Source organism: Arvicola amphibius, chromosome 6 (genome assembly GCF_903992535.2).
Source record: "Arvicola amphibius chromosome 6, mArvAmp1.2, whole genome shotgun sequence".
Taxonomy (NCBI): domain Eukaryota; kingdom Metazoa; phylum Chordata; class Mammalia; order Rodentia; family Cricetidae; genus Arvicola; species Arvicola amphibius.
Window position 1 is genome coordinate 34,022,489 of NC_052052.2, and position 11,596 is coordinate 34,034,084.

At 44.0% G+C, this 11,596-nt stretch overlaps 1 protein-coding gene across 1 annotated transcript in view; it reads right to left on the reverse strand.

Moving 5' to 3' along the window:
- The window catches only part of Tesk2 (testis associated actin remodelling kinase 2), a 105,539-nt gene extending 99,121 nt beyond the window's left edge, over positions 1-6,418 (reverse strand). Inside the window, exon 1 of the mRNA XM_038332836.1 lies at positions 5,999-6,418. The gene's annotated coding sequence lies outside the window, so the exon portion shown is untranslated. The remainder of the gene's footprint in view (positions 1-5,998) is intronic.
- Positions 6,419-11,596: the final 5,178 nt, after the last annotated feature.

Below are 11,596 nucleotides of genomic sequence, written 5' to 3' on the forward strand. Positions count from 1 at the left end.
AAATGCCGAAGGAAGGAACGTAAGCAATTAATGGTGATCAACTTTAACTTAGAAATTCTGCTTTTGTAAATTTATCCTGCAAATGCCCTTGCACATGACATGTTCAAAGTCTCCATTACAGCACTGCTTAGGATATTAAAAAGCTAAAGAAATGCACATAACAGGGAACAAGTCACCATACATTCAACAGCTTCTCGGTGTTTCTTTAAAATTTTTTTCTATTACGTTTCATTTATCTGTGTGTTTAGAGGCCAGAGAACAACCTGTGGGAATTGGTTCACTCCTTCCACCACATGGGTCCCAGGGATTAAGTTGTGAGACTCTGTGGCAAGAGTATTTACCCACTGAGCCATGTCATCAACTAATTTTTTGTTGTTTTGTTTTTTTGAAACAAGGCTTCATGTCGTCTACATTGGCCTCAAATCTGCTGTGTCCGTAGCCTCTGCCAAGTGCTGTGATTAGAGTCGTGTTTGTTTTGTTTTGGTTAAATGGATGGTTGTTGTCCTGCTATTTTAGACGCCTGGTCAGATTTTATTTCTACAGATAGGAAGGCCACAAAGGTAGAAAGGTGGCCTCCCATTTTTCCTTGCAGCACTGAGGTTTGAACTAAGAGCCTCTCAGAGGCTCACATGCTATATACCACGTGCGCGCGCGCGCACACACACACACACACACACCAGCCTATGGAAAATCTTTTTAAATTCTGAATAGTCCTAGTGCCAAGTACAGAACAGCCTTGTGGGACTAGTTCATCAGGAAACAGGACTGATATTTAAAAAGACCTGTCTGTACTCCACCAAGAAACATCAATCCTTTCCTGCTCCTGAATTCAGGCTCCTCCATTCAAAGCCTGGTCTCAGCCACTAGCAAACTTAAAGAGGCGACTAGATGTCTTCAGATTTTCCTGGAGGCCCAGACGTGATCCCCTTGTTTTTCAACATCCACTCTGTACCACTTGACCCAGCCAACCATCTATAAACTATGGTCCTAAGACAGGGTGACATAATACAAAGACAAACCCCAAAGCTCTAAGAAAGCATCTCAGGACCAAAAGCTCTTAGTGAGGAAGAGAGAGGCAATGGGAATATTTGCTTTGTTTTTGAATAAGGGTCTCTTTATGTAGTCCTGGCTGTCCTGGAGCTCACTACGCAGACCAGGCAGGCTTTGAACTCCGAGATTCTGCTGCTATGCCTCCAGAGTACTATGACTGCCAGTATGCACTGCCACACCCAGCTACATTCAAAAGAATTCCATGGAATACAATGTAGGTGTTTAAAAACAATGAGGAAGCTCTCAAAGTTCTAATCTGGAAAGCTCTCAAAGATACACTAAAATGAAAGACAAGCCTAGTGAGATGGAGGGCAGAACTGTGAGAAACGATCAGTTTTTTCATGAAAAATAGAAAAATAGGCCGGGCAGTGGCAGTGAACACCTTTAATCCCAGCATTCCAGAGACAGAGGCAGGCAGGTTTCTTGTGAGTCTGAGACCATCCTGGTCTACAGATCAAGTTCCAGGACAACCAGAGCTACACAGAGAAACCTAAACTTGAAAAACAAACAAAGCAAAACTACCTTGGGGTCCTCTTCAGCAATAAGCCCCCATAGAGTTTTAAAAACTGGTTGGGAAGAAGGAATGAACCCTGGAGCTGGGTACACAGAAGAGTCATGAGACTGAAACTGTTTATATAAAATCCTATGTTATATGCAAACAATTTTGTATTTCACCAGTTGAATATATTATTTTTCAAACACTATATATACATATATATAACTTATTTTAGGACTCGTATGTTTTATTTTTCTGTGTATTTTGTTTTGTTGTTTTTCAGCAGAGCAAACATGCATTAAGGGAAAGTGATGAAAGTTCCCAAGAGTAGGACTAATTCCAAGAGAGGAGTACACTATTTTGGTATTTTTGGAACAGGATCTGACTATGTAGACCAAGATGCTCTTGCTTCAGCCTTCTAAATGCTAAGAAAAGAGTGCCCACAGCACCCAGCTACACACATCAAACTGAGAACAAAACACCAAGGCTTACAGAAGGTAAATCCCTATAATCAGACAGCTAGTAACACAATCTCAGTTTTAATTTTCAATGAGTATGTCCAATGTTTTGCCTTTTTCACACTGCCTTTACAGAACAGCAGAGGGCCACCTGCTGCCACACTAGATGACCTGCATTCAGTCCCCAAGACCCAGAGGACAGACGTTCAGAATCAGCTTCTGCAAGTTGTCCTCTACTTCCACACTTACACATACACACACCCCCACACACAAATAAATAGCGAAAAATAAAATGTTAAGAATGGATGGTTGACACATTATTACAAATATGCTCTTTAGCAGCCGACCCTCTGAACACTGAGACCACACTGAAGTCATCTTCGGTTGATGGCTCGGAAAACAGCATAATGCCCATTGTTAGTCCAAAATATTCACCATCACCCACACAAACAATGTAATAGTTAGGCTTCATTACCAGAAGGAGATAAACTTCCCATACAAGCCCCATCCCAGATTTCAAACTCCAATAAAACATATTTCAGAGGAATACATTTTTAGAAGCAAATCCCCTTTCTGCTCTAAATAAACCAGGGAACAATTTTCTTCTTGACCCATAAGTAGAAAGCATTACTGCAGGGTCTTGGATAGCAGATTATTTGCCTCCTAGCATGTACATGTCTTAAACAGAATTAATCATATGCCAAATCACATAGGCTAGTGTTTGAGAGACCATCCCAAACATTTATAAGAGTAACACAACGTGCACTGACATTACCCAGGTATCTGAGACCATCACTGTTAATTCAGAACCAAACATCTGTATCATCTGTACATTATATATATATAATTTTTATAATTTATTTATCATTATTTATGTGCATTGTTGTTTTGCCTGCAGGAATGTCCATACAAGTGAGCCAGATCCCTAGGATGGAGGGATAGACAGTTCTGAGCTGCCATGTAGGTGCTGGAAATTGAACCCAGATCCTCTGGATGGGCAGACAGTGCTCTTAACCTCTAAGCACCTCTAAGCCATCTCTCCAGCCCCTGAATACTAGTTTCTGATAAACCCCAAAGAATCTCCATTTTGAGTCACTCATCGGTGATAACAGGCCTCACCGATAGAACCTAATAATATCTCTGTCTCCTGCTATCATACTGGATAATTATGACATCCATACAATGGCATAGTCAACACAGCCACTAACACTGTTACACTATTTTAATAACCCATAGCTCCATTTCCTTTCAACAGCACTGAAACAGTTACACCTTTTTTTCTCCCTTTGCTTTGAAAGTACTCTGAACTTTCCAATCATGTATTCTTATAAAATCTGGTCTTCAACCACATTTCTGGTTACCTCTTCATTCTCCAAGTACACTAGCCTTCTTAAAGACTTTATTATTTATGCTTATTATTTCAAGTGTATTAATGCCAACATGTATGTCTGTGTATTGTGTGCATGCATTGCCCAAAGAGGTCAGAAGAGAGTGTTGGGTTTCCCAGGACTGGGATTACACATAGTTGCTAATTGGCATGTGGGCACTGGGAACTGAACCTGAGTCCTCTGGAAGAGCAGCCAGCTGAGCTCAGCCATCTCTTCAACTCCAGATTTTACTTCTTATAACTAACCTGCGATTTAGACTGTGCAGTTGATCATAGATCCCACACTATCAGAAGCAGTGTAAAGTAGTTCACCATTTTATATTTCTGCTTTGTAAATTCCAGTTTTGGACTGGCCCAATCTCTCCCCACCCCCCTCTTCTTTAGGGTATTAGAGAAAATGTACAATCTGGTGGTGGCATACACCTTTGATCCTAGCAAAGGCAGGTAGATCTCTGAGTTCAGGATAGCCAGGGCTATGCAGAGAAACCCTAGTTCAACAAACCAAAAGATAAGAAAAAATTCTTTATCTTTGGTGCTACAGATGGCTTCGTTTAGAGCACTTGTTGCTCTTTTAGAGGACCTGGATTCAAGCCCTAGCCCCCACATACATAGCAGCTCACAACGATCCATACTCTAGTTCCAGGGAATCGAATGCCCTTTTCTGACTTCTGAGGGCACCATCACACATGTGGTAAACAAATATACACACAGGCAAACACTCATACACCATACATGGACATCGTGAGCTACATGATGAGTTCCAAGCCGGTCAGAGCTTCACAGTGAGATGCTGTCTCAAAACAAGGCAACAAGAAACCTCTCATCACATAAAATAAATCAATAATAATAATAATCCTTCAATTAAGCAGTAGTGGGCACACGCCTTTAATCCCAGCACTAGGGAGGCAGTGGCAGGTGGATCTCTGTGAGTTCAAGGCTAACCTGGTCTACAGTGTGAGTTCCTGGACAAGCTCCAAACTACAGAGAAACCCTGTCTCGAAAAACAAAACAACAATAACAATAACAAATCCTTCATATTTTACACTGCTGATCCCTATGGCTATAATGCTTATATCAGAAACTCACTACAGTTCCTTCAACCTCCAGAAAAAAAAACTGATTTATCCACAGATAACTGATGACAATAAAAATAGGCCAGTGTGCTAACACACACATAGTTCCAGGTTGGCCTGTGCCACACAACCCTAACTCAAGCAAACAAAGAGAAAAAGAAAAGAAAACCTTTTAGTCACTACTACCTTCTGCTTACTCCTAACTAAATCCATGGGTTGACTGCTGTAGCATCAAAACTGCTTGGAAAGAAAACAAGTGAACTCCCAACTGCTAAGGCACTTGCTTCTAAGGGGAAGGACGCCTCCTGCCCTCTGGAGCACCTGACACGGTAATATTCCCTCCCTCCTTCAGACTGTCTTCCTTTGGTGACTGTGACTCTGGTCTAGCCCTTATCCCGACCCTTTAAGCCTCTCTGTCAATGTGTTGTCCTCAGTGATGCTGCTTCCGACCCACAACCCAATTCTCTGCTTTCAGGATTACTATCTCCTACTAAGGTTTCAAGAATCCCTATATAGTCTCTCTACACTCTCAACTTCATGTCTTTATAGCCAAACTTTCTCAGTTTTATGCCCAATTTTCCAGCTTTATCTGAAAAATTCGAGTTGAACGGGGTCACAACCAAATTTATCTTTCTTCAAAATTGCTTCTTCTCATTCTGCTTCCATTAACACCACCAGCCCAATACCATAAACCAATGAGAAACCCCTTACTTACAAAAGCAGCAAAAACAAAAAAACAAAAAACTTCTCAACTCTATTTTGAAAAATCTTGGAATTTCATGCCATTCTCTTCATTTTCCTACAACTATCCCAGTTCATTAATCCTTTCTTACTCACAGAAGCCCAAGTCTCCTGCCTACGGAGGCCTTCTTCCCTCCCGTCTTTACTTTCAATCTTCCCTTCACATTTTCCAGACATAATCCATATCAAGCTCCTGCTCACAACCTTCAAAGGCTCCCTGTACCTACAGAATAAAGTCCAACTTCCTTGACAAGTCTTTCACAGACGTATAAATTCAAAGTTTCTCAACTCGACTAATCTGGATTTTATTTCCAGCTAAATCTGAATTGTAGTTTAGATCAGGGTCTTCAGAAAGAAGTGTAAAAAGTAAACTAGTAAAAAGAGAGAGAAAGGAGGAAGTCAGGGTGTTTAGGAGGGATGGGCACGTTTGATGGCAGGGAAGGAATCCAGATCTCAGCGGCAGAAGGGGGTACGGAGACGCTCAGCAGGGGAGCCGGACGCGAAGCATTCCAGAACTTCACAAGTGAGGAAGGTCAGACACCACAATGTCGATTCGAGGTATAACTTCCAATGGGTTCCCGGCCTCTGAAGCGAGGAGATGAGACTGTCCCGGGACCCTGAGGGAAGTGAGAAGGAAAAGGAACGGGGGAAAGGGACGGACGAGAGACTGTCCCCTGCCTTTGAGAATCTCAAGGAAGGCACCAGGCTGGCCAGTGCTCGGCGACCCGAGAGCCGAGCTGCGCGCCGCGCGGTAGAGATGCGAGCCTCGTTCCTCAGACTCTCCCGACGTTACCTGAGGCAGGACCGAGCCACGGAGGGGGCGTCTGCGCGGGCCGGAGGGCGAGGGAGGCGGCGGCCCAGAGCCAGCATAGCAGCTGCCGGCCGTGGCTGTTTAGCCTGCGGAGGAGGTGGGGGTCCCTCGCGCAGAAGTCGGCGATTCCGCGGGGCCAGCGGCAGCGCAGGAGCCGCAGCCTACAGCCATGGCCTTGCGGTCTGGGCTGCTTTCCCCGCCTGCTCGGCGGGGCCCGGAGGCGGCTCGCCGCTAGGACTGAGAGGGCAGCTGGAAACTCTCGGCTCCCCGCGGGTGAGCGTCTGAAACGCCTGAGGCCAGGGGACTGGGGCGGGGCCTCCGGGGGCTCCGCCCCTCCTCAGGCCTCCCTCAGAGCAGCCAATCGGTCGTCAATCTTTGACAAACGAGCTGGTACGGTTGTCCAATGAACGTTTTGAAAGCCACGTGGTACGAGGGTGGGCACAATGGGCGTCCAAAGAAGCCAATCAGCAACGCTGGGCGCCAACTCTTAGAAGACGAAGAGAACCAATAGGAAGGGAGTGGAGGTAAAAACAGAAGAGACAGTGTGTTGAAAAAGCGGAACCGAAGAGCAGAGAATACACCTGGGGGGGAAACCTAAGAGAGTCTCGAAGAGGGCGAGACGGTAAATACAAGATAAGCCAATCAACCCCCCCCAACAGAAACGATTGATAATTAAGCCCGTTGAACAAGCACTAGACTAGCGCGGCTTTTGAATAAGGTGTCCTACAAGATCGAATGCGCTGTCCTACAGGAGGATCACCGTGTAATAAGAAGCTAAAATACATAATTCCTAGCGAGTTGAGAAACAGCAACTAAAACTAAACGAAATGCCGAGGGAAGAGATTGGGTTTGGTGAAGACTTAGAGGATAGGTACCACGAGCTGGTTTGAAAAGAATTATGAAATATCTCTGTGAGGAATAAGAATTTTCCAACTGTTCCATCAGGTATAGATTTCCTCACACTTCCCATACCCATGAATCTCAAGGGTTTATATTTCTTATACCTGAGCAGACTGCAATAGAAGAATAAAAACAGACACAGCGAAATATGGGCCTTACTCTCAGGATTTAGGGGCCTCCCTCCCTTTAAAAGAAAAAAGAAAAAAAAAAAGACTTCCCTCTTCCTGGAGGTAGAGATTCTTGGCAAATATGTGGAACATAAATGATTGAAATTGGACTGGGGCTGAAGGCAATGATAGAGAGCGTACCATGTGGACCTGGGTTCGCTCCCCAGCACTGACAATAGTATTAACAATGGACTAAAGGTGGCCCTGATGGCAACTGAGTATAAGGAAATGCATGGTAGGAAATAAAATTGGAAGAGGCTGAATAGCGATGGAGCTTGAATAATAAAACTACCTTTTTTTTTAATGCTTGTGTGATTTGTTCTTGAACAGATGCATAACCTAGACAGGGCATTGTTTGAGGAAGAGTAATTAGTACCTCACAGCATCTCTTAAGGGAGATCATGCCAGTCCAGTTCAGAATCATTCTGGCATAAATTATGTGCTGCCACCTGGTGGCAGTTCAGATGTTACTGTCCCACGTTTCTGTTGAAAGGTTTGGCACCCTTGCAAGTGTGTCTCTCATAGAGCCTAATACATACAGTTGATAAACACTAGTGGTAGCAATCAGAGTTAAACAATGCCACCGTGCCAGATGAATTACCTGCCCAGTGAAAGACAAGGAAAGGCTTGGTGGGAAGGCTATTTAAAAGCAGTTCTAAGCATCAGAGCAATGATGGCCTACTCATTTGATCCCCGTACTAAGGAGGCAGAGGTTGGCAGATCTCTGAGTTCAAGGCCAGCCTGGACTAAAGAGTGAGTTCCAGGATAGCCAGGGATACACCAAGACTTCCTGTCTCGGGGGGGGGGGGAGGGGAGGAAGAAGAGTAAGTTTAAACAACAAAATCTTTAAATTTGGCACTAGGGATGCAGTCTAGTTTGCAGAATGCTAATATGCATGAAGCTCAGGTGTGGTGGCACATTCCCATCAGCCCAGCATTCAGGAGGTGGACACAGGAGACCAGGAATCCAGGTCATCCACCGCTATATATGGAGTCTAGGCCAGCCTGGGACACTTGATACCTGGCCTCTAAATACATATTAAATAGAAGGGAGAGGGAAAATAACACAGTGGATTTGCCATGCAAGCATGAAGAAGCATCTGCAATCCCAGCACTCCCACTGGAGATGGGAGGCAACACAAGACCCAACACCAGAGCCATCCTCTGATCCCAACACAGACACTAGATTGAATGTACACACTCATTCATACACACACAAGCCAGGTACGGTAGTACATGCCTGTAATTCCAACACCTGGACGGTGGAGACAAGAGGAACAAGGCCATCTTTGGCTATATAAAGAGTTCAAAGTCAACCTAACACCACAGGATTCTGTCATATATACACCAAAAAAAGCAATAAATAAAATAAAAATGGATCTGAAGCCAAGTATGAAATCAGTAGTACATCACTCATAATCCCAGCAATCAGGACTCAGGCAGGACTGAACTACAGAGTTCTGAGCCAGCGTAAGCTACAGAGTCCCCATTTCCATAAATAAATACTAGATGAAAACAAGGCTGGAGAGATGGCTCAGCAACTAGGCGGATTGACTGCATTGCCAGAGGACCCCGGCTCAATTTTCAGCACCCATATGTTAACTCTAGTTAGGTTCCAGAGGATCCAATGCCCTCATCTAGCACCAAGCACCAGGCAAGCACTTTGGTGGGCATACATGCAGGCAAACACCCACTCACATGAAATAAAAATTGAAAAAAAAGCAGTAATAAACTCTCCTCCCTATCCCTTTCTCCTTCTCCCCCTTTCTCTCTCTCTCTCTGACAAGGTCTTATTATACAGTCTTAGCTGATGTAGAACTTGCTGTATAGATCAGGCTGGCCTTGAACTCTGAGATCCACCTGCCTCTGCTTCTCTTCCCAAGAGCTGGGATTAATGATGTGTACCACCATACCTACTGAAAGACCCTACCTCTACTCAAACATATGCATGCACGCTTGGCTCGGAGCACTCTCTCTCTCTCTCTCTCTCTCTCTCTCTCTCATATATATATATATATTATATCAGGCTCTCTGTCTCTCTCATACAAAATGAGGAAAAGGATGTGGAAGACATCCCTGTAGTTATTTAATGTCTAAAAATGGCTGCTGGTAAGGCCAGAGGTTTAAACATACCATTACTGAAAACAGCTCCTGTCTTACTGCCTCAGCCTTTTATTGTTTGTATTTCAGATAACTCTCCTCTTGCTAGCCTGAATTAAGAGTTGGAATCTGAGCCAGGCGGTGGTGGTGCACGCCTTTAATCCCAGCACTCGGGAGGCAGAGGCAGGCGGATCTCTGTGAGTTCGAGACCAGCCTGGTCTACAAGAGCTAGTTCCAGGACAGGCTCCAAAGCTACAGAGAAACCCTGTCTCGAAAAAAAAAAAAAAAGTGTTGGAATCTGTCCATAAGCCGACTGTACATCTTAGTTCAGGGCAAATGTATCCAAAGATCTTGCTGGTGGATGGGTAGCATTATCTTTTTATCTTTGGTCTACAGTTACCACCGGAAGAGGAAATGCTGCTGATTCTTAGGAAATCTTGAGCCCTCTGGAATATAGAATCCAGGAAAGAAGAAAATAAGCCTGCCCTTTGCTGCCTAAAGATATGTTTTCCAAACTGTTAGTTTTCTTTTCTTTTCTGTTTTTGGTTTTGGTTTTTCAAGACAGGGTTTCTCATTGTAGCTTTGGCTGTTCTGGAACTCATTCTGCTGACCAAGCTGGCTTCAAATTCACAGAGCTCTGCCCGCCTCAGCCTTCCAAGTGCTGGGATTAAAGGTGTGTGCACCACACCCAGCAACTGTGAGTTTTCTTTCTATTTGACACAAATGAGGGTCATATGAGAACCTCAGCAGAGAAAATGCCTCCATCAGATTGGTCTGTAGACAAGTAGGAGGGGGCATTTTCTTGATTAGTGATTGATTTGGGAGGGCCCTGCCCACTGTGGGTGGTGCCACCCCAGGCAGAATCCCAGCACTGCTGAGGTAGAGGCAGGTGAGTCTTTGAGTTCAAAGCTAGCTTGGTCTACAAAGTGAGTTTCAGGACAGCCAGGACTACACAAAGAAACCTTGTCTGGAAAAACAAAAACAGCTAAGCAAGCCAGTAAACTATCTTCTCCACATCAGTTCCTACCTCCAGGTCTCTGTCCTGACTTCTCTTCAGGATTGAATGATGAATTACAAACTGTAAAACAAACCCTTTCCTCCTTGAGATGCTTTTGGGTGTAGTGTTTTATCACAGCAGTAGAAAAGTAAACTAAGAACCAAACACCAGCCATATGACATTTTTGTTTTGTTGTCCCTATTGCCCTCAGACTCCAGATCCTTCTGTCTCCACCTCTCTAGTACTGGGATTACAGGAATACACAACACATTTTTTTTTAATAAAATCGAATAGAAATGGGCCAGGGGTATAACCTGGTAATATAACACTTGCCTATCATCAATGAGGTGGGGGTGTTGGAAACAACAAGCAAACTAGCTAGCAAACTGGTTGGGTATGGCAGCACATACCTATAATCTTAGAATTTAGGCAGTAGAGGCAGGAGGATCAGGAAGTTAAAGGTCACTATGGTAGTTTGAATGAGAAGGGTCCCCATTGACTCATAAATTGAATATTGATCTCCAATTATTGGTGCTCCTTGGGAAGGACGAGTATGTATGGCCTTGTTGGAGAACATGTGTCACTGTGGCCATTAAGCTTTCAAAAGATCTGCCAGTCCCTGTGTACTCTCTCTGCTTCCTGTCTGTGGATGGGATGTGCTCAGTGCCATGCCTGCCAGCTGCTGCCATGCTCCCGGCCATGATGGTGAAGGACTCCAAACCTCTCTGCTCTCTGATATAATCCCCAAATAAACCCTACATTCTTTTTTTCTCCTTTCTTCTTCTCCTCTTCCTCCTCCTTCTTCTTTTTCTTTTTGTTTTCAAGACAGGGTTTTTTTTTAAAAAACATTTATTTATTTATTATGTATACAATATTCTGTCTGTGTGTATGCCTGCAGGCCAGAAGAAGGCACCAGACCTCATTATAGATGGTTGTGAGCCACCATGTGGTTGCTGGGAATTGAACTCAGGACCTTTGGAAGAGCAGGGAATGCTCTTAACTGCTGAGCCGTCTCTCCAGCCCCAAGACAGGGTTTTGAGGCTAGAGAGATGGCTCAGAGGTTAAGAGCACTGACTGCTCTTCCAGAGATCCTGAGTTCAATTCTTAGCAACCACATGGTGCTCACAACCATCTGTAATGAGAAAAAAATGTATAACTCCAGTTCAAGAGTATCTGATACCTTCTTTTGGCCCCTACCGACACTACATATAAATAGTGCACAGACATACATGCAGGCAGAATAACAATATACATAAATTAAAATAATTTCTAAAAATGAAAATAATAGAATTTGAATCACAGAATATTATATTTCTTTATAAAAGTTATAATAAAACTACTTTTTGCTAGGTGTGACAGTACACACCTTTAATCCTAGCATTGGGAAAGCCTGAGGGGGGGGGGAGAAGGATCTCTG